General features: G+C 42.8%; 2 pseudogenes; both read left to right on the forward strand.

Annotated features, from left to right (window-relative positions):
• Positions 1 to 505: 505 nt before the first annotated feature.
• LOC117442722 (stonustoxin subunit alpha-like) lies at positions 506 to 13,932 on the forward strand (annotated as a pseudogene).
• A 127-nt stretch (positions 13,933 to 14,059) lies between these two features.
• On the forward strand, positions 14,060 to 24,946 carry LOC117442724 (stonustoxin subunit alpha-like; annotated as a pseudogene).
• The last annotated feature ends 50 nt before the right edge of the window (positions 24,947 to 24,996 follow it).

Below are 24,996 nucleotides of genomic sequence, written 5' to 3' on the forward strand. Positions count from 1 at the left end.
AAAATAAATCTTACCAGGGAGCATGCCCCCGGACCCCCGATTTGAGGTCCACCCCCACTTAAAATATGCTCACATAGGTTCCTAAATAAATTCGCACATTTTTAAAAATAGTAACCCATGTCCATATGTTTATTTTTGGGTAGTAGATGTAGAGGGCTATCACTATGGGCAGCAACGCTGTAAGACTAAATCCAGCAAAATGGCACAAAAAAGTGGTAGTGGCCTGGCTGGGTGTATAATTCCCGGCCTGACTTATTGTCCCAGTCCGGCCCTGCACACAACTCTTCTGATCTACACAACTTCATCAGGTGAGGACTAACTGACAAACACAGATTTATTATAAAAACTTTACTTTTCTGTGTAAAACTGCAGCTGCTGGATTAGTGTCTGCATGGAAATTGGAGTCAGACTCCAAGTGTTATTAACTCTCAACACGCCTACTCCTTAACAGACGTTTAAATCAGGTTCTGAAGTCTGTGCTGTTTCTTCTCAACAGGTTGGAGAAATGGCCTCAGATCACATGAACGTTGCTGCTCTGGGACGACCCTTCACCCTAGGGATGCTCTATGATGCCCGGAGAGATGAACTGGTCCCAGGTAAGACTTCACATTGTCACAAAGCTTTCATCATAGTCACTGTACTAACATTATTTTGTTAAGTTATCTTTTGATTCTCGTTGTGCCATTTTAAATTGAGTGTGTTATGAGAGTTGTTTCTTTGTCTCTTTGTGCACCTGTGCATATCGGGATATTCTTTCACTGCTTTTGTCTGTCGATTGTATTTTCTATGCATTTATTACATGGCTTAGTTGAATACTTGATTCTGATTGGTCAATAAGAACATTTCAGAGGTTATTGATACTCCATAACAAACCGCTGCTAAGCAAAATAATGAGCTTTGCTGAGGAGGATCAAGGGAGAGAAAGAAAGAGGTTAAAAATACAGAGTGTTGGATGTCAAATAAATGAACTGAAGCAGAAAGACAGGAAGTAAACACTAACAGGAACACGGTATGGGCTCTGGAGGGTTTAAGGACTTGTTTGTGGAAACTGTGAGCAGATTTGGACAGAGAACATTGGTCAGAGCTGCCTTCATTTTAAATTCACTTGTTGTCGGAGCTCTATCCGTGCGCCGTGGAGCGGAGTTCACTTTCTTAGAGGAAGAAATACGATAATTTTCAAGTCAATAAAATAATTTAAAGGAATATTGGCAGTCAAGTCGTTAGTGTGTTAGTGTGTAATAAGCGGGATAATGTGCAGCGAGGCGGGCATTATTCAGAGTGATCAGGGAGCCGGACGCAAAGCGGAGGGATCTTGATCAGCGGGTCGGGTGTTGTTTTTTTACTAATGACCGCCTTCCTGCACATTATCCCTTACTTCATCTTAAGCCTCTGCCTTTAGCTATTGCCTGCCCGGGGACAAAGATGCCTTTCTGGCTCACTGAGAATAAAGTCAGAATTCTGAGGAAAAGTCAAAATGTTGATATTAAATCCTGAATTCAGAATTTACAAAATGTATTTACAGAGTTCTTTTTTTGTGTACTGTATGTACAATTATATTTGCTCTCAGAAAGTCTTTCATCTCAGAACTGAAAAAAGGAAATCACTTTAGATCTCCTCTGTACTCTAGAACTCTTAAATATCGAATGCTAGAGTATACAAGAGTAAAATGGCCACATACACACACACATACCATGCATGGGGACCTGCAATTTGTCCCCATAAGGGAGGCGAGTCCCCACACGTAACTGTGTAAACAGATTTAGGTCCCCACAAGTATAGTAATGCTAGGCCCCACACACACACACACACACACACACACACACACACACACACACACACACACACACACACACACACACACACACACACACACACACACACACACACACACACACACACACACACACACACACACACACACACACACACACACACACACACACACACACACACCACACACACACACACACACACACACACACACACACACACACACACACACACACACACACACACACACACACACACACACACACACACACACACACACACACACACAAGTACATGCATTTCCTGGAGACTTATCATAACCTTAACCACAACCAACACATGCCTAACCCTAACCCTTACCCTTAACCTTACCAAGTCTTCACCCTAAAATTAATGATTCCCCTCATTGGGACCTCCAATTTGTCCCCATAAGGGAGTCGAGTCCCCACACATGACTGTGTAGACAGATGCACAGAATATGTGCATTTCCAGGAGAGGTTCAATGTTAAATGATATCATGCAAAATGACAGGCTAAAACCTAGGAATAAGTGTTTGAAAGGCGGGGAAAAGTTGTTTAAAATAGTCTGATACGTCCAGGGCGCATCACTGCATTTTACAAATGTCTTGGCAGTCTTGTGATCCTGCACGTGGATGATGTAGCCCTCAGCAGTGCCCCTTCTGTCCGCCTCAAATACCTCAGTGTTGGTCATGTTTGCGTACACACCCGGACGGTGGCCATACAGGAGGCTCCAATAGAGGGTTAGATAGCCATATAGCAGGTACTGGGTGATTGAGGTCGGATTGCTAGCCATCAGGTCAAGGAGATCAGGTATGCGCTTCTCAGCGGCCGCCATGGTGGCGAGAAGCTCCGCCTGGCTCGGCACCGCATGACAGTCTTGACCGGGGTCTTGAGAGGGGTCTCACTATCGGAGGCTTCTGCGGACCGCATGACAGTCTTGGCCGGGGTCTTGAGAGGGGTATTGCTGCCGGAGGCTTCTGGTGAATGCATGACAGTCTTGACCGGGGTCTTGAGAGGGGTCTCACTACCGGAGGCTACTGGGTTTATGCCGGAGGTACTTGAGATTGCCAGGCCCTTAAAATCGTATACATTCTTCCTCTTCCTCAAGCACAGCAGCAGTGGCACTCTGCTTTCTGGGTTTAGCCCCTTTTTCAGCCTGGAGCGCAGGGTCTTCATCTCATCAATGAGCGCATCCTTCTGAGCCCTTAATGCCACATTTTCCAGCATCACCTGCCTGCAGTCCTCTTCGTCACGCTCGGTATGTGGGGAGAAGGGTGGAGGGTGCACCGGGTATTCCTCCTCATTGTCTATATCCAATGATGTAGCCATTCCAATGATGCGATTAGTCTCTCGGAGGTCATGGAGCAACTGCAGGGCCACACTATGCTTCAGCCTTGCCAGGACCTGATGTGCCTCTTCTCGGGAGAATTCAGGGTGGTCATGAGTTACATGACGGTCTCTTCCCAGCATACGAACACCCTGTGATGGGACAGGGTTTGGTCCGAACATTTATTCTGCCACTGGCCATTTTAAGAATGATGCCTCTTTCCTCCAAGTTCCGCACAGCATGTTTGTGCTTAAGGTGCTTGGTCAACGCCAGATAGAAGAGTCTACACACCGGGCATTCGGACGTCATCCTTACTAAAACAGACACAATGAATTGTATTTAAATTATTTTCTGTTTCTCCGTTTATATGCGTTAGCGTAACCGGTGATTGCAACAATGGGTCCGATGCTTCAATGCCTGGTACACGGACCAAGGGAGGACTTGGGTTACCACCGGGTTAAATGGGCAAAGAAAGTGTCCAACAATAGTGAATTGTGAGGCGGCCAGAGAGTCTGTCATCTCTTGGTTCTATCCTCCAGGCAATGCGGTACCAGAACTGGGTCAAATTGACCAAAATGTAAAAAAATAAGTTTCAATTCATCCATGGAAAAGGGCTGAAAATAAAAAAAAGTATCCGAAAATAGTGCCTCATAACCCGAGTAGAGTCCCCTGACAACTCTCCTTACATTCCTCCAGAGTCAGAGTTAACTTTTGGGAGAACCAGAGAAAAGAGGTGAAAATGGAGAAATTGTATCCGAAAATAGTGTCTCATAATTCCCTGACAACTCCCCTTGCATTCCTCCAGAGACCAGTTCAAAAATGTAAAGTTTGGTAAAAACCATGCTGGGGGGTCTCCATGCAACAATTGTATCCGAGCCAAAGCATTCATGTAGCAGATGGTAGCTTGAAAAACATGAATGCATTTTTTTGACGGAGGAGGGGAGGTCTCGATTCCCCTCTCCGTTGTAAAAAAAAATGCAACGGGGGAGTGGAAAAGTGTCCGGGGCTTCGGCCCGAAGCGCCGAAGACTTGAGCTTTTTGGAGCCCCCTCCTCTGTTGGCACTCATTTTTGATTATTTTAAGATATAACTGACCGTTTTCTTTACTTTTTTCTGCTTTCCACGGGTGGGGGCGCATGGCAGGCCGCCTATGAGCTCCCAAATTCGGCCTGGAACCTCCGGAAATTGTGGGCTAAGTTCCATAAACTGATAAAGTCATCCAGAAATGTCACTTTAATAGCCCAAAAATATATAATACAAATTCATTTAAATATTAAAAGGTACAATTGTGCTCCGAATTACCTGTAATTTGATTTATATAGCCCCATGATAGTGAATAAAAATAATTTTCATCGAAAAAAGTGTTAAAACGCCTGATTAATATGTTTGTAATGCTGTTCGCAGGGTCTCACAGGCACATAGGCAGAGATCCAGGGTGATGCACAAGGCTTTTCTACCCAGCAATGAGTCTCTGAAAGGCGGGGAAAAGTGCTGTGAATAGAGGGAGAGAGCAGCCAGAGAGAAGCGGGCTGTGAGAGCCACAGAGCGCACCCAGAGATCTCCTTGCAGCGTATGGCTCTTGCACCCAGACTGCACCCAGAGAACAGGCTGCTTCACAGCACTTTACAAGCCAGGAAAAGTGATTGAATCCTGGGTATACATTTTTTAAATAGTCTGATACCTCCAAGGCGCATCACCACATTTTCCAAGCCAGGGAAGGTGCCTGAAGCCTGGGTAAACATTGCTTAAGTGTTTTTAAATGTGTGAAACAGTGTTTTGTCACTTTCAAAATTCTCCCGTCATTGACCGGAGAAATTGGGTCGATGTTGTATTCAATCTGACCGTTAATATTCCAGTGAGACGAAGTACGTACAATGACCGGAGTGATCCCATGTTAATTTTGTATCAAAACCGGAGCATTCCCTAACCCTAATCCTAAACCTAACCAAGTCTTCACCCTAAAATGAATGATTCCCCTCATAGGGACCTCCAATTTGTCCCCATAAGGTAGGCGAGTCCCCACACGTGACTGTGTACACAGATTTAGGTCCCCACAAGTATAGTAATGCTAGGCCACACACACACACACACACACACACACACACACACACACACACACACACACACACACACACACACACACACACACCACACACACACACACACACCACACACACACACACACACACACACACACACACACACACACACACACACACACACACACACACACACACACACACACACACACACACACACACACACACACACACACACACACACACACACACACACACACTTTTCTTATGGAAACTCCTGGCAGGATATGAAGCTGTAAAGCTTTGAAATTATAATTTGTTTGATAACTTATATAAATACAAGTTTTGCCTTGAACTGATCCGAAAACTGTTTGCTTTCCAATTTGTTCAGGTCCCAGATTGTGGAATGAAGAAACTCTAAAAGTAACACAAACCCCTCAGCAGAGCAGTTATTTTGAAATGTCTGCATCTGACTCCATTGAATCCAAGTCCACCATGATGGATATTGAAGCTTCTCTGAAGGTCAGTTTCCTGAGTGGACTGATAGAAGTTGGAGGATCTGCCAAATATCTGAATGATCAGAAGAAATTGAAGAATCAGAGCAGAGTGACGTTTCAGTACAAAGCTACCACCAACTTCAAGCAGTTGTCAATTGATCATGTGACCCTGGACACCGAACAGATGGAGGTTATTGAGAAGCACTGGGCGACTCATGTAGTCACAGGCATCCTGTATGGGGCAAATGCTTTCTTTGTGTTTGACAGTGAGAAGTTAGAAGCCAGCCAGGTTCAGAAGATAGAGGGCAGCATGCAAGCTGTGATAAAGAAGATTCCTACATTTGATGTTGAGGGGAAAGTTGACATCAAGCTGACTGATGAAGAGAAAGCCCTGACTAACAAATTCTCCTGCAAATTCTACGGAGACTTCATTCTTAAAATCAACCCAGCCACATTTCAAGATGCAGTGCAGACCTATGTAGAACTTCCACAGCTACTGGGAACAAAGGGAGAACATTCGGTCCCAGTGAAGGTCTGGCTGATGCCACTGAAGTGTTTTGATCCCAAAGCTCCTGAGCTGATGACGGGGATCAGCATCGGACTAGTGAAGAAGGCCCAAGATGTTTTGGGAGATTTAAAGGAAATAAGAATGAGATGCAACGATTCTCTGGGAGACAAAGTGGCAGAGGACTTCCCAAAGATCCGAAAAGACCTAAACACTTTCCACAAACTGTGTGGTTATTATGAATCCCGCCTCCAACAGACCATGACAAAGTACTTCCCTCTATCCGAGTAGGAAAGGAAGAGGAGAGCTCACTGGAAGTAGTATTTGAAGCCAGGCACACGTCACCCTTCAGCCATGAAAAACTAACCAAGTGGCTGGATCACAAAGAGAGAGAAATCAACATCATCAGGTCTGTTGTGGATATCATGAAGGACGTTAAGATCGTCCAGAACCGGTCTGAACTGGACAGAGAGGTTCTTGGAAACCGCATGACTCTGTGCTTTGTTTTCACCTCCATGGAGAGTGCTGACCCCTGCCTTGAAGCGATGGATCAATACGCAAACTCACTAAAATGGGCGAGCACCGAAGAAGAGCCATGGTACTACTCAGACGAGGTCTTACAAAAGATGAGAGGAAAAGCCCAAGATTTCATAGCCATGGCAAAAAGATGCACGCAGGCCCGGACTGGCCATCGGGAGGACCGGGAGGTTTCCCGCTGGCCTGGCCTGTTAAGTGGCCTGCTGGCCTGAGGATTTTTTGTATAGGTAATATGTATTGTGAACGCAACGCTGCGCAAATGTGGGTCTGACTCTGTCTCACAGAGGGTGACTGGCTGTCTACATGATGTGGCCTGCCAACATGGCCACTTTCATACAGACCATACTAATGCCCTCGATTGGTCTCTGTGTGTGATTGAAGCTCGGGAGGGTGTGTGTGTGTATGTGTGGCGCGAGCGAGCGAGAAAGCGCGTGCACCGGTTACGTGTATTGTTGTTGTTAGCATCTGGTGCTAGCTAGCTGCGCTAACGGATATAAGGAGCTGTTTCAACAACAAGGTGGAGGAGAGTCCTCTGCTGTCAGACTGATAGGCTGATAACTACAGCTCAGGTGAAGTAAAGGACTCTCTGAGTGTTTAGATAGTTAACTTTGTTTAAGTTCTCGGTGGGTCTCAAACGGTTTGGTCACCATTTATGTAAACACATATTTCCATTTGAGGGGGTAGTGAGATTAGTGAAATATGCATGAATAATACAAATACAATTGTAACTAGGTGAAAAAAGGTAAGATAAACTTTTAAAACGTGTTGAGAGCTAAAACTTGTCTTTGCTGCTGCCTCAAAGAGTATAAGGGGGAGAGGAGGGAGACAGGTGAGGCTGGTTCAGGAGCACAGACACACTCACAACTATAAATCAACCAAAAACAAATAAATAAACAAGTTTCAATGTTTTTTCATATTGGATATGGGATGTTATTGGTTATGGCCATGTTCTTATGATTTTCTGATTATTTAAATGTATACAGTTTTGTTTCATATGGGTGTAGTCTCTTTATTTCCCCCTCAAAGTGCACCAGATTGATGCATTTAAGTCCAACATTTAGATTTGAGGTCCACCCCCAATTAAAATATGTTCACATGAATAGGTTCCTAAATAGATTTGCACATTTTTTTAAATAGTAACCCATCTCCATATGTTTATTTTTGGGCAGTAGATTTAAACTAGAGGGCTATCACTATGGGCAGCAACGCTGTAAATATTGACAAATAAATCCAGCAAAATGGCACAAAAAACTGGTAGTGGCCTGGCTGGGTGTATAATTCCCGGCCTGACTTATTTTCCCAGTCCGGCCCTGGATGCACGGATAACTCTTTCCTCATAGTAGCCATTGAAAATAAGAAGTTCAAAGGAGCAACCATCTACTGGTACCACCACGGCATTCTGAAGACTGAAGACTTCAAACCACGCAGTGAAGAGAAGACTGAATACTTCACATCACTCAGTGAGAAGAAGACTGAAGTGAGGTGAAGAAGCATACCGGAAAGTAGGGTTCTAAACTGGTGTAAGTCATTTTTCATGCATTTTGAGTAAAATATTTTCATATATCTTTTTTCTAAAAACCCTCAGAATGACTAATTAAATATTTTGTTTTGGTTTCTCCATTAGACGCCTGTGATCTCACACTGGAAGGAAACACTGCAGGCAACTTTCTTGTGGTCAATACAGTTTTCTTTCCGCTGTTAATCATTTTCTGAAGATACTTTATTTAGATGTTTCTGTTATGATCATGGCTAGTCTTCCTTCTGATGCTTGCAACACATTTAGGGGATATATGTGCTGGCCTCTAACACTAAATAAATGACCCTATTAACCCATATTAACTAGGGTTGCCAGAAACTGACCATGATCAAAATCTATTATTCGGCAGCCCTGGCGAATAATAATCGATTATTCGACCGAGTAAAGTACTGTACAGTACTTTACTCTCAATTTATAGATCTATATTTTTCTTATTCCTTCATTTTAATTTCACTATTACTTCACTCAAACTATTTAATTTCTCCTAGCGTCTTAAGTTGGAGGAGCCAAAACTATGCTGTAACTGTTGTGCATATGGCGACAATCCTTTCAATACCTTTTTTTTCGGAAGCAAAGGAGATCTGTCTTTTAAAATAGGTCAAACAAAAGTACAAAGTCTCTAAGTAAGAAAGATGTCTTTTTAGCTCTGCAGGTCAGACATACATTACACATGTTCTTCAATATTCAGACTGCAAACATTCATTAATATTACTATTAATAATGAATAACTAATTATTTAAATATGTATTGCTACTGTCTCAGTTGTTGGAAACTTACTTAAAATGTCTTATGGTCTTATTTTAACAAAGTGGTCACATGACTCCTTCTGATGTTACTGACGTTCTGCTGTAAGCTAGCTAGCTAACCTAGTAATTTCAGATATACTGACAAACACTGACAGTTACATTTCACACAGGCTCCGCCCTCTACTGGACTCTATGGGTACTACTCTCTATCATGCTGTGCGTGCTTTCACCTACTGAGTTTACGTAAACGTAGCCGGCCAATCGGGGCGAGCCTACCTGAATGCGCGCGCAGGCCCACAGTATAGAGGCTTTGCATATGACGTCACATTACCCGTGAAGTCAGCGCAACGGCCATACTGGAGTACCAAAACAGACACCGTAATACGTCATACCTGTTCAATGTTTGTTTTTTACCGGACATACAATGGTTAACTTCTGTGCCATTGTTGGCTGCGGCAACAGAGGTGATCGAAACAGGGGGCCGAAGTCATTTTACAGGCTGCCGGCGGTTATTATAACACACCAGGGTGAAGCAACACATGAACTTTCAAAGCGTCGCCAGGAAAGATTGCTCAATAAGATCGGACGGGAGGATCTCAAACCATCCAACCACAACTTTACTCGCGTTTCTGGGGATCATTTGACGTCAGGTAAGTGTCGGGTTTTACATACAAACATTCAAAATGAACATATAACCCACGTACTAAGACATGCATCTTAACAAGGAAATAGGAATCCTGGAGTCTGTCATCGATCGACATTTCAGATTGTGGAGTATCTACAAAGTAAAGTCATCCCTTGGTCATCTTCACCCCAGTCTGTCAATCCCCTGCAGCGCTTCGTTTAACTGTAATTTAAAGTAATTCCTCCCCCTACTGGCCATTTGATTATATGTAAACAGTGAAGGCTGTACCGTCCCTGGCACCTTTTCAGAGGCTTTTGGTTTCCTCAATTATTTGTCATGTTCCAATGTCTTGACACCAGCATTTTAAATATATCTAAAGTCTGACTTGTCCTGTCAAAAGAGGTCAAATTTGTATTAATTAACAGTTCACCCAGGATATAACTGACCTACAAGTGGCCCTTTTTGACAAAAATCATCCTGACTGGGCACCGTCTGTCAAATTGGGCCACGAGAACATTACAGCACCTTCCCCTGCTACACATGCCAGTTATAAACGCGCCAGGAAAAGGTCATCCATCGCGCTACTTGATCTCTACAGCATGGTGTCTGATATACCATCTTTAGAAGAGCCCGCACCGGTCCTGGGAGCCACTGGGGTAGAAGAAGGACTGATTGAACCAGACTGGCACTGCAACTCAGACTGATGAAGCTTGGGTAAATACATTTTGAAAAAAACAATTGAAACGGGCAAAGTATTATATTTATTACAGGTTTCCAATTTACCCCGTGAAAAAACAAGTACATGCTTATTTAACTTTAAGCTGCAGAGATCACCTCACATAACAGATAGATTAACATTGTGTTCATATTACAGTTTTTTTCAATGCTAAAACACATTTTTTGAAAGCAGGGCTTATTTTCTCAAAACACTAAACACCATACACACAAAGTGCAAAACACCTCATATATACTGGAGACTGAAGCACTGCACCCAGAACTACACAAACACTTACCTAAACCAAGCTGTTGCACCAAATGGCACACACTTCATTCATAGTACAAGACATTTTGTAAAACCAACTACACACCATCGTGCTCAAGCACACTGTTTCATGGCTTTTGATATAGACAATTCTGCAAATAAAGATTGTTCAAGTCTCCAAAATATGTGCAGAAACACAAATATACTGTTGTTATACTTTTACTTTTCAAAAAGTGGAAGTTGAATTGCAAATTGGGTGCAGAGCTGCACATGTGTTTAGAGTTTTGGATATTTGAGCTGAGGTTTTGCTCTTTGCGTGTCAGTTTAAATAATGATGTGTCATTTTAGTGTGCACAACTTGTTTTGATTGTTAAATTACATTACATTGCATTTATCTGACGCTTTTATCCAAAGCGACAATAAGTGTGTTCGACCACAAAATACAACCTTTGAAGAAAACAGAATCATAAGTACATCAGGTTTCATAGAGCCAGACATTTCAAGTGCTACTCAACTGGCTTTAGGTAAGCCAGTCCTTTGTTAGTATATAAGTGCTTTGTTAGCAGTTCTATCCTCGAGGTGGAGTCGAAGGAGATGAGTCTTCAGTCTGGAAGGTGTGTGAGCTTTCTGCTGTCCTGATGTCAATGGGAGCTCATTCCACCATCTTGGAGCCAGGACAGCAAACCCACGTGTTTCTGCTGATGGGAACTTGGGTCCCCCTCGCAGCGAGGGTGCAGAGAGTCGTTTGGCTGATGCAGAGCGTAGTGCACGTGCTGGGGTGTACGGTTTAACCATGTCCTGGATGTAGGAAGGGCCAGATCCATTCGCAGCATGGTACGCAAGCACCAGTGTCTTGAAGTGGATTCTAGCAGTTACCGGAAGCCAGTGGAGGGAGCGGAGGAGCGGCGTGGTGTGGGGACATGTAGGAAGGTTGAAGACCAGACGAGCCGCTGCATTCTGGATGAGCTGCAGAGGTCGGATGGCACATGCAGGTCGACCAGCCAGGAGGGAGTTGCAGTAGGCTAGGCGTGAGGTGACGAGAGTCTGGACCAGAAGCTGGGTCTCTTTCTGGGTCAGCTGGGGACGCATCCTCCTGATGTTGTAAAGCGTGTTTCTGCAGCAGCGGGTTGTAGCAGCGATGTTTGCAGTGAAGGACAGGTTGTTATCTAGGGTCACACCCAGAGTCCTTGCAGTCTGAGTCGGGGAAACAACAGAGGGGGCCGTGTACTTACATGTTCTTTATATAGATTTGATGTAAAAGAAACAAGTTCAATCAAATACATATATACACTGTCATTCAGATTGATTAGTACTTCTGTTTCTTTTGAGAGGGGACGCCTTTTCCTGGGTAACTGTCTTGGCATCACGTATCCGTACAGATGTTTCTATGTAGAAAAGGAGCGATGCAACATGGGTACATGTTGATCCCAAACCAGCCTTGCAGTTAGCTGTGATGACGACACCATCCTTCTTCATCAGTACCCACGGACATGTTGACCGCAGCCCAATACTCTGAGAATGCAATACCTGAAAAATAAAATACAAAATATTATTGGATTGTTGACTATTTAGAACCACCTGTCATATGCTAGGTAGCACATAACAGAAGCTGACAACCAAGAATAGGTTCACAACTTTTGGAATTTAAATATATTGCAATATATAATAAAGCTTTATTTATAAAGCCCTTTCATAAAGCACGTGTAGCTCAAAGTGCTTTACAATCACAAGTTAAAAATAAACCATGAGAAATTCCCCTCAGATCAGATGTTAAGACCTTTACAGGTACATAGCAACAACATATAATACATATAACATTTTAAAAGGTTAAGAGACACAGCGAGGTTAAAAGGTATGATAATAAAAATACGTAATAAGACACAAGACTAAGTTAATTGATGCAATAATATAAAACCCTATAAAATAAAGTAAACGTATAGATATAGGTAAACAAAAATAAAAGCTGGTGTTTAAAAATGTCCACTGAGTTGGCCTCTGATATTTCTTGGTAGCATAGTGGATAAAAGCAGCCTCACCCATTTTATTTTGGGGGACTTTAGGGATATTTAAAAAGCCAGCTGAAGAGGACTTCAAGAAATATTTACTCACTTTTCCAGCTATTACAGCCACATCTCCTTGATATGCAACGCAAACGTCGCGGATCCACCCGGATGTGAACTCTATGTGCCTAGAGTCCTTTGTACGCCTTCATTTCCTCCATGGTGTACAATGCAGAGCCCTAGAGATACTAAGAGTTACGACACTCCCATAGACCTCCATTGTAAAAAATGGCGGCGCCTACTTCCGGGGTATGGATATCGAAAGTTCAAAATATTGTCATTTGGGCGTTGGACCTCATTCACTTACATTACGGCGCGTCGATTAGTTCCAGAGGTAAGTTGCTGAAATATCGAACTCTTTTGAATTGTCAACTGTCTATATTGTATCAGAGGCCCTTTATGATGCTTATACTGGTCTTCATTTGTATATGCACAGCGTAATTATCTATATTTTATCTTGGTTATTACAACCAATTTTGCTAGCATTGCCTGCTAGTTAGCTAGCGCGACTTCGTCAGCTTTGAAGGTAATTTCAGTAATGAATCGCTAGCAGCTTATATCAATGATGCTGGGTAACTAACAAGCAGGATTTAGATTGATTATTGTTTTTATTGTTATTTTGGTTTTTATCTGCTGAACCTGACCGTGTCAGCCATCCTTAGTCGGCTTTTTCTGTATGATATGACTTAACTGCTAGCACTAGTAGAAATGAGGTGGCGTTTGTGATAAATATTTCATTGCATTTTGGGATATACTAACATTTCATTATGTGACATGTTGACTGTACTTAGTTTTTTTTTGTACTGTTCCGTGTTAACTTATCTGTACTGTACAACTAGCCTAGCGCTACTTTTTAATGCTTGATGGCATGCTAGGATAGATTCCTTTGTATTGTAATATACACACTAATTTAATGATTGTTCTTCAAAGGTATTATTCAGTCTTAAAAATATAATGCCTACTGAATAGGCTACTAATGAAGGATGAGCCAAAAACATGGTCATGCATCCAAAATGCTTTTTTTTATTCAGCCTCATATGTCAGCCTCATATGGCTGCTGCTGCTGCTGAAGGAGGGGGCTGACAGAGGACCGGGAATGGAGATGCCAAGTACATCGTGGCAACGAGTAAGGTGTTTGGCAGTGGCCTAGATGTTATGACCTTCGGTGCAGAGGTCTGTTGGGTCTTCTTTGTCTTCTTACTCCTGACTCTTGCTGCCAAGATACCCTTTATGTTTATCCTTCCTCTCAGCCCTGATGCACTTTGATGCAATCCTTAACCTCAGCTGATGTATGTTGAGAGGATTTTGTTCTTCAGGTCATGGCATGAGGGCAGGTTGCTGTCCAGCAACATGGCTTCTTGTTCCAGCTGTGACACTGCATTTGAGGACTCCATGAGGGAATCGCTCGTCCTCACATGGAACAGCTGCTCCACGTTCTGAACACAGGTGAACACCTCATCTGATGGACGGTAAAGTGCACCCCTTTTAAAATTATTTTAATACCAGCAGACCAGCTCTCTCATTTATATCCTGTAGTGCCACAAACAAGAACCTTAGTTGTATTGCTTTTTTCACGGTGTCTTTCCCCCACCGTATCCCACCTTTTTTTGATTGCCCAAGTGCTCTACTTTGGTCTGTGTTGAAGAGTTTTTGAAACTTTAGATTAATCAAATTGTGTTTTTTTTTTAATGCCGAATGAATCCTCTTCTGGTTTACCAGAACCCTCTCGGCTCTCTTTCTTAGTAATCTCTCCCTTCTCAGTTGCCTCATTAGATCCTCCACGTGAGGCCCGGTCACAACTGGCCCTTGGTCAGTCTGGTCCCTGGAGCACCTGACCCTGGCAAACTGGCCTCTTCATAGCTGACCCCTGACTGACTGGTTCCTGGCACACTGATCTCTGGTAAGGTGGCCTCTTGATTCGTCGCCCCTGACATACTGGCCCCTGGCAGTCTGCTGACATCTGTCTCACTAAAAAAAAGTATCCGAAAAAGTTGCCTCATAACCCGAGTAGAGTCCCCTGACAACTCTCCTTACATTCCTCCAGAGTCAGAGTTAACTTTTGGAGAACCAGAGAAAAGAGGTGAAAATGGAGAAATTGTATCCGAAAATAGTGTCTCATAATTCCTGACAACTCCCCTTGCATTCCTCCGAGACCAGTTTCAAAAATGTAAAGTTTGGTAAAAACCATGCTGGGGGGTCTCCATGCAAACATTGTATCCGAGCCAAAGCATTCATGTAGCAGATGGTAGCTTGAAAAACATGAATGCATTTTTTGACGGAGGAGGGGAGGTCTCGATTCCCCTCTCCGTTGTAAAAAAAAATGCAACGGGGGAGTGGGAAAAGTGTCCGGGGGCTTCGGCCCGAAGCGCCGAAGACTTGAGCTTTTTGGAGCCCCCTCCTCTGTTGGCACTCATTTTTGATTATTTTAAGATATAACTGACCGTTTTCTTTACTTTTTTCTGCTTTCCACGGTGGGGGCGCATGGCAGGCCGCCTATGAGCTCCCAAATTCGGCCTGGAACCTCCGGAAATTGTGGGCTAATTCCATAACTGATAAAGTCATCCAGAAATGTCACTTTAATAGCCCAAAAATATATAATACAAATTCATTTAAATATTAAAAGGTACAATTGTGCTCCGAATTACCTGTAATTTGATTTATATAGCCCCATGATAGTGAATAAAAAAATTTTCATCAAAAAAAGTGTTAAAACAACGCTGATTAATATGTTTGTAATGCTGTTCGCAGGGTCTCACAGGCACTAGGCAGAGATCCAGGGTGATGCAACAAGGCTTTTCTACCCAGCAATGAGTCTCTGAAAGGCGGGGAAAAGTGCTGTGAATAGAGGGAGAGAGCAGCCAGAGAGCGCGGGCTGTGAGAGCCACAGAGCGCACCCAGAGTCTCCTTGCAGCGTATGGCTCTTGCACCCAGACTGCCCCCAGAAACAGGCTGCTTCACAGCACTTTACAAGCCAGGAAAGTGATTGAATCCTGGTATACATTTTTTAAATAGTCTGATACCTCCAAGGCCATCACCACATTTTCCAAGCCAGGGAAGGTGCCTGAAGCCTGGGTAAACATTGCTTAAGTGTTTTTAAATGTGTGAAACAGTGTTTTGTCACTTTCAAAATTCTCCCCGTCATTGACCGGAGAAATTGGGTCGATGTTGTTTCAATCTGACCGTTAATATTCCAGTGAGACGAAGTACGTACAATGACCGGAGTGATCCCATGTTAATTTTGTATCAAAACCGGAGCATTCCCTAACCCTAATCCTAAACCTAACCAAGTCTTCACCCTAAATGAATGATTCCCCTCATAGGGACCTCCAATTTGTCCCCATAAGGTAGGCGAGTCCCCACACGTGACTGTGTACACAGATTTAGGTCCCCACAAGTAGTAATGCTAGGCCCCACACACACACACACACACACACACACACACCACACACACACACACACACACACACACACCACACACACACACACACACACACACACACACACACACACACACACACACACACACACACACACACACACACACACACACACACACACACACACCCACACACACACACACACACACACACACACACACACACACCACACACACACACACACACAACACACTTTTCTTTGAAACTCCTGGCAGGATATGAAGCTGTAAAGCTTTGAAATTATAATTTGTTTGATAACTTATATAAATACAAGTTTTGCCTTGAACTGATCCGAAAACTGTTTGCTTTCCAATTTGTTCAGGTCCCAGATTGTGGAATGAAGAAACTCTAAAAGTAACACAAACCCTCTCAGCAGAGCAGTTATTTTGAAATGTCTGCATCTGACTCCATTGAATCCAAGTCCACCATGATGGATATTGAAGCTTCTCTGAAGGTCAGTTTCCTGAGTGGACTGATAGAAGTTGGAGGATCTGCCAAATATCTGAATGATCAGAAAATTGAAGAATCAGAGCAGAGTGACGTTTCAGTACAAAGCTACCACCAACTTCAAGCAGTTGTCAATTGATCATGTGACCCTGGACACCGAACAGATGGGTTATTGAGAAGCACTGGGCGACTCATGTAGTCACAGGCATCCTGTATGGGGCAAATGCTTTCTTTGTGTTTGACAGTGAGAAGTTAGAAGCCAGCCAGGTTCAGAAGATAGAGGGCAGCATGCAAGCTGTGATAAAGAAGATTCCTACATTTGATGTTGAGGGGAAAGTTGACATCAAGCTGACTGATGAAGAGAAAGCCCTGACTAACAAATTCTCCTGCAAATTCTACGGAGACTTCATTCTTAAAATCAACCCAGCCACATTTCAAGATGCAGTGCAGACCTATGTAGAACTTCCACAGCTACTGGGAACAAAGGGAGAACATTCGGTCCCAGTGAAGGTCTGGCTGATGCCACTGAAGTGTTTTGATCCCAAAGCTCCTGAGCTGATGACGGGGATCAGCATCGGACTAGTGAAGAAGGCCCAAGATGTTTTGGGAGATTTAAAGGAAATAAGAATGAGATGCAACGATTCTCTGGGAGACAAAGTGGCAGAGGACTTCCCAAAGATCCGAAAAGACCTAAACACTTTCCACAAACTGTGTGGTTATTATGAATCCCGCCTCCAACAGACCATGACAAAGTACTTCCCTCTATCCGAGTAGGAAAGGAAGAGGAGACTCACTGGATAGTATTTGAAGCCAGGCACACGTCACCCTTCAGCCATGAAAAACTAACCAAGTGGCTGGATCACAAAGAGAGAGAATCAACATCATCAGGTCTGTTGTGGATATCATGAAGGACGTTAAGATCGTCCAGAACCGGTCTGAACTGGACAGAGAGGTTCTTGGAAACCGCATGACTCTGTGCTTTGTTTTCACCTCCATGGAGAGTGCTGACCCCTGCCTTGAAGCGATGGATCAATACGCAAACTCACTAAAATGGGCGAGCACCGAAGAAGAGCCATGGTACTACTCAGACGAGGTCTTACAAAAGATGAGAGGAAAAGCCCAAGATTTCATAGCCATGGCAAAAAGATGCACGCAGGCCCGGACTGGCCATCGGGAGGACCGGGAGGTTTCCCGCTGGCCTGGCCTGTTAAGTGGCCTGCTGGCCTGAGGATTTTTTGTATAGGTAATATGTATTGTGAACGCAACGCTGCGCAAATGTGGGTCTGACTCTGTCTCACAGAGGGTGACTGGCTGTCTACATGATGTGGCCTGCCAACATGGCCACTTTCATACAGACCATACTAATGCCCTCGATTGGTCTCTGTGTGTGATTGAAGCTCGGGAGGGTGTGTGTGTGTATGTGTGGCGCGAGCGAGCGAGAAAGCGCGTGCACCGGTTACGTGTATTGTTGTTGTTAGCATCTGGTGCTAGCTAGCTGCGCTAACGGATATAAGGAGCTGTTTCAACAACAAGGTGGAGGAGAGTCCTCTGCTGTCAGACTGATAGGCTGATAACTACAGCTCAGGTGAAGTAAAGGACTCTCTGAGTGTTTAGATAGTTAACTTTGTTTAAGTTCTCGGTGGGTCTCAAACGGTTTGGTCACCATTTATGTAAACACATATTTCCATTTGAGGGGGTAGTGAGATTAGTGAAATATGCATGAATAATACAAATACAATTGTAACTAGGTGAAAAAAGGTAAGATAAACTTTTAAAACGTGTTGAGAGCTAAAACTTGTCTTTGCTGCTGCCTCAAAGAGTATAAGGGGGAGAGGAGGGAGACAGGTGAGGCTGGTTCAGGAGCACAGACACACTCACACACTATAAATCAACCAAAAACAATAAATAAACAAGTTTCAATGTTTTTTCATATTGGATATGGGATGTTATTGGTTATGGCCATGTTCTTATGATTTTCTGATTATTTAAATGTATACAGTTTTGTTTCATATGGGTGTAGTCTCTTTATTTCCCCCTCAAAGTGCACCAGATTGATGCATTTAAGTCCAACATTTAGATTTGAGGTCCACCCCCAATTAAAATATGTTCACATGAATAGGTTCCTAAATAGATTTGCACATTTTTTAAATAGTAACCCATCTCCATATGTTTTATTTTTGGGCAGTAGATTTAAACTAGAGGGCTATCACTATGGGCAGCAACGCTGTAAATATTGACAAATAAATCCAGCAAAATGGCACAAAAAACTGGTAGTGGCCTGGCTGGGTGTATAATTCCCGGCCTGACTTATTTTCCCAGTCCGGCCCTGGATGCACGGATAACTCTTTCCTCATAGTAGCCATTGAAAATAAGAAGTTCAAAGGAGCAACCATCTACTGGTACCACCACGGCATTCTGAAGACTGAAGACTTCAAACCACGCAGTGAAGAGAAGACTGAATACTTCACATCACTCAGTGAGAAGAAGACTGAAGTGAGGTGAAGAAGCATACCGGAAAGTAGGGTTCTAAACTGGTGTAAGTCATTTTTCATGCATTTTGAGTAAAATTTTCATATATCTTTTTTCTAAAAACCCTCAGAATGACTAATTAAATATTTTGTTTTGGTTTCTCCATTAGACGCCTGTGATCTCACACTGGAAGGAAACACTGCAGGCAACTTTCTTGTGGTCAATACAGTTTTCTTTCCGCTGTTAATCATTTTCTGAAGATACTTTATTTAGATGTTTCTGTTATGATCATGGCTATCTTCCTTCTGATGCTTGCAACACATTTAGGGGATATATGTGCTGGCCTCTAACACTAAATAAATGACCCTATTAACCCATATTAACTAGGGTTGCCAGAAACTGACCATGATCAAAATCTATTATTCGGCAGCCCTGGCGAATAATAATCGATTATTCGACCGAGTAAAGTACTGTACAGTACTTTACTCTCAATTTATAGATCTATATTTTTCTTATTCCTTCATTTTAATTTCACTATTACTTCACTCAAACTATTTAATTTCTCCTAGCGTCTAAGTTGGAGGAGCCAAAACTATGCTGTAACTGTTGTGCATATGGCGACAATCCTTTCAATACCTTTTTTTTCGGAAGCAAAGGAGATCTGTCTTTTAAAATAGGTCAAACAAAAGTACAAAGTCTCTAAGTAAGAAAGATGTCTTTTTTAGCTCTGCAGGTCAGACATACATTACACATGTTCTTCAATATTCAGACTGCAAACATTCATTAATATTACTATTAATAATGAATAACTAATTATTTAAATATGTATTGCTACTGTCTCAGTTGTTGGAAACTTACTTAAAATGTCTTATGGTCTTATTTTAACAAAGTGGTCACATGACTCCTTCTGATGTTACTGACGTTCTGCTGTAAGCTAGCTAGCTAACCTAGTAATTTCAGATATACTGACAAACACTGACAGTTACATTTCACACAGGCTCCGCCCTCTACTGGACTCTATGGGTACTACTCTCTATCATGCTGTGCGTGCTTTCACCTACTGAGTTTACGTAAACGTAGCCGGCCAATCGGGGCGAGCCTACCTGAATGCGCGCGCAGGCCCACAGTATAGAGGCTTTGCATATGACGTCACATTACCCGTGAAGTCAGCGCAACGGCCATACTGGAGTACCAAAACAGACACCGTAATACGTCATACCTGTTCAATGTTTGTTTTTTACCGGACATACAATGGTTAACTTCTGTGCCATTGTTGGCTGCGGCAACAGAGGTGATCGAAACAGGGGGCCGAAGTCATTTTACAGGCTGCCGGCGGTTATTATAACACACCAGGGTGAAGCAACACATGAACTTTCAAAGCGTCGCCAGGAAAGATTGCTCAATAAGATCGGACGGGAGGATCTCAAACCATCCAACCACAACTTTACTCGCGTTTCTGGGGATCATTTGACGTCAGGTAAGTGTCGGGTTTTACATACAAACATTCAAAATGAACATATAACCCACGTACTAAGACATGCATCTTAACAAGGAAATAGGAATCCTGGAGTCTGTCATCGATCGACATTTCAGATTGTGGAGTATCTACAAAGTAAAGTCATCCCTTGGTCATCTTCACCCCAGTCTGTCAATCCCCTGCAGCGCTTCGTTTAAACTGTAATTTAAAGTAATTCCTCCCCCTACTGGCCATTTGATTATATGTAAACAGTGAAGGCTGTACCGTCCCTGGCACCTTTTCAGAGGCTTTTGGTTTCCTCAATTATTTGTCATGTTCCAATGTCTTGACACCAGCATTTTAAATATATCTAAAGTCTGACTTGTCCTGTCAAAAGAGGTCAAATTTGTATTAATTAACAGTTCACCCAGGATATAACTGACCTACAAGTGGCCCTTTTTGACAAAAAATCATCCTGACTGGGCACCGTCTGTCAAATTGGGCCACGAGAACATTACAGCACCTTCCCCTGCTACACATGCCAGTTATAAACGCGCCAGGAAAAGGTCATCCATCGCGCTACTTGATCTCTACAGCATGGTGTCTGATATACCATCTTTAGAAGAGCCCGCACCGGTCCTGGGAGCCACTGGGGTAGAAGAAGGACTGATTGAACCAGACTGGCACTGCAACTCAGACTGATGAAGCTTGGGTAAATACATTTTGAAAAAAACAATTGAAACGGGCAAAGTATTATATTTATTACAGGTTTCCAATTTACCCCGTGAAAAACAAGTACATGCTTATTTAACTTTAAGCTGCAGAGATCACCTCACATAACAGATAGATTAACATTGTGTTCATATTACAGTTTTTTTCAATGCTAAAACACATTTTTTGAAAGCAGGGCTTATTTTCTCAAAACACTAAACACCATACACACAAAGTGCAAAACACCTCATATATACTGGAGACTGAAGCACTGCACCCAGAACTACACAAACACTTACCTAAACCAAGCTGTTGCACCAAATGGCACACACTTCATTCATAGTACAAGACATTTTGTAAAACCAACTACACACCATCGTGCTCAAGCACACTGTTTCATGGCTTTTGATATAGACAATTCTGCAAATAAAGATTGTTCAAGTCTCCAAAATATGTGCAGAAACACAAATATACTGTTGTTATACTTTTACTTTTCAAAAAGTGGAAAGTTGAATTGCAAATTGGGTGCAGAGCTGCACATGTGTTTAGAGTTTTGGATATTTGAGCTGAGGTTTTGCTCTTTGCGTGTCAGTTTAAATAATGATGTGTCATTTTAGTGTGCACAACTTGTTTTGATTGTTAAATTACATTACATTGCATTTATCTGACGCTTTTATCCAAAGCGACAATAAGTGTGTTCGACCAACAAAATACAACCTTGAAGAAAACAGAATCATAAAGTACATCAGGTTTCATAGAGCCAGACATTTCAAGTGCTACTCAACTGGCTTTAGGTAAGCCAGTCCTTTATTAGTATATAAGTGCTTTGTTAGCAGTTCTATCCTCGAGGTGGAGTCGAAGGAGATGAGTCTTCAGTCTGGAAGGTGTGTGAGCTTTCTGCTGTCCTGATGTCAATGGGAGCTCATTCCACCATCTTGGAGCCAGGACAGCAAACCCACGTGTTTCTGCTGATGGGAACTTGGGTCCCCCTCGCAGCGAGGGTGCAGAGAGTCGTTTGGCTGATGCAGAGCGTAGTGCACGTGCTGGGGTGTACGGTTTAACCATGTCCTGGATGTAGGAAGGGCCAGATCCATTCGCAGCATGGTACGCAAGCACCAGTGTCTTGAAGTGGATTCTAGCAGTTACCGGAAGCCAGTGGAGGGAGCGGAGGAGCGGCGTGGTGTGGGGACATGTAGGAAGGTTGAAGACCAGACGAGCCGCTGCATTCTGGATGAGCTGCAGAGGTCGGATGGCACATGCAGGTAGACCAGCCAGGAGGGAGTTGCAGTAGTCTAGGCGTGAGGTGACGAGAGCCTGGACCAGAACCTGCGTCTCTTTCTGGGTCAGCTGGGGACGCATCCTCCTGATGTTGTAAAGCGTGTTTCTGCAGCAGCGGGTTGTAGCAGCGATGTTTGCAGTGAAGGACAGGTTGTTATCTAGGGTCACACCCAGAGTCCTTGCAGTCTGAGTCGGGGAAACAACAGAGGGGCCGTGTACTTACATGTTCTTTATATAGATTTGATGTAAAAGAAACAAGTTCAATCAAATACATATATACACTGTCATTCAGATTGATTAGTACTTCTGTTTCTTTTGAGAGGGGACGCCTTTTCCTGGGTAACTGTCTTGGCATCACGTATCCGTACAGATGTTTCTATGTAGAAAAGGAGCGATGCAACATGGGTACATGTTGATCCCAAACCAGCCTTGCAGTTAGCTGTGATGACGACACCATCCTTCTTCATCAGTACCCACGGACATGTTGACCGCAGCCCAATACTCTGAGAATGCAATACCTGAAAAATAAAATACAAAAATATTATTGGATTGTTGACTATTTAGAACCACCTTGTCATATGCTAGGTAGCACATAACAGAAGCTGACAACCAAGAATAGGTTCACAACTTTTGGAATTTAAATATATTGCAATATATAATAAAGCTTTATTTATAAAGCCCTTTTCATAAAGCACGTGTAGCTCAAAGTGCTTTACAATCACAAGTTAAAAATAAACCATGAGAAATTCCCCTCAGATCAGATGTTAAGACCTTTACAGGTACATAGCAACAACATATATATACATATAACATTTTAAAAGGTTAAGAGACACAGCGAGGTAAAAGGTATGATAATAAAAATACGTAATAAGACACAAGACTAAGTTAATTGATGCAATAATATAAAACCCTATAAAATAAAGTAAACGTATAGATATAGGTAAAACAAAAATAAAAGCTGGTGTTTAAAAATGTCCACTGAGTTGGCCTCTGATATTTCTTGGTAGCATAGTGGATAAAAGCAGCCTCACCCATTTTATTTTGGGGGACTTTAGGGATATTTAAAAAGCCAGCTGAAGAGGACTTCAAGAAATATTTACTCACTTTTCCAGCTATTACAGCCACATCTCCTTGATATGCAACGCAAACGTCGCGGATCCACCCGGATGTGAACTCTGTATGTGCCAAGAGTCCTTTGTACGCCTTCATTTCCTCCATGGTGTACAATGCAGAGCCCTAGAGATACTAAGAGTTACGACACTCCCATAGACCTCCATTGTAAAAAATGGCGGCGCCTACTTCCGGGGTATGGATATCGAAATAGTTCAAAATATTGTCATTTGGGCGTTGGACCTCATTCACTTACATTACGGCGCGTCGATTAGTTCCAGAGGTAAGTTGCTGAAATATCGAACTCTTTTGAATTGTCAACTGTCTATATTGTATCAGAGGCCCTTTATGATGCTTATACTGGTCTTCATTTGTATATGCACAGCGTAATTATCTATATTTTATCTTGGTTATTACAACCAATTTTGCTAGCATTGCCTGCTAGTTAGCTAGCGCGACTTCGTCAGCTTTGAAGGTAATTTCAGTAATGAATCGCTAGCAGCTTATATATCAATGATGCTGGGTAACTAACAAGCAGGATTTAGATTGATTATTTGTTTTTATTGTTATTTTGGTTTTTATCTGCTGAACCTGACCGTGTCAGCCATCCTTAGTCGGCTTTTTCTGTATGATATGACTTAACTGCTAGCACTAGTAGAAATGAGGTGGCGTTTGTGATAAATATTTCATTGCATTTTGGGATATACTAACATTTCATTATGTGACATGTTGACTGTACTTAGTTTTTTTTTGTACTGTTCCGTGTTAACTTATCTGTACTGTACAACTAGCCTAGCGCTACTTTTTAATGCTTGATGGCATGCTAGGATAGATTCCTTTGTATTGTAATATACACACTAATTTAATGATTGTTCTTCAAAGGTATTATTCAGTCTTAAAAATATAATAGCCTACTGAATAGGCTACTAATGAAGGATGAGCCAAAAACATGGTCATGCATCCAAAATGCTTTTTTTTATTCAGCCTCATATGTCAGCCTCATATGGCTGCTGCTGCTGCTGAAGGAGGGGGCTGACAGAGGACCGGGAATGGAGATGCCAAGTACATCGATGGCAACGAGTAAGGTGTTTGGCAGTGGCCTAGATGTTATGACCTTCGGTGCAGAGGTCTGTTGGGTCTTCTTTGTCTTCTTACTCTGACTCTTGCTGCCAAGATACCCTTTATGTTTATCCTTCCTCTCAGCCCTGATGCACTTTGATGCAATCCTTAACCTCAGCCTGATGTATGTTGAGAGGATTTTGTTCTTCAGGTCATGGCATGAGGGCAGGTTGCTGTCCAGCAACATGGCTTCTTGTTCCAGCTGTGACACTGCATTTGAGGACTCCATGAGGGAATCGCTCGTCCTCACATGGAACAGCTGCTCCACGTTCTGAACACAGGTGAAAACCTCATCTGATGGACGGTAAAGTGCACCCCTTTTAAA

Source organism: Pseudochaenichthys georgianus, unplaced genomic scaffold (genome assembly GCF_902827115.2).
Source record: "Pseudochaenichthys georgianus unplaced genomic scaffold, fPseGeo1.2 scaffold_459_arrow_ctg1, whole genome shotgun sequence".
Taxonomy (NCBI): Eukaryota; Metazoa; Chordata; class Actinopteri; order Perciformes; family Channichthyidae; genus Pseudochaenichthys; species Pseudochaenichthys georgianus.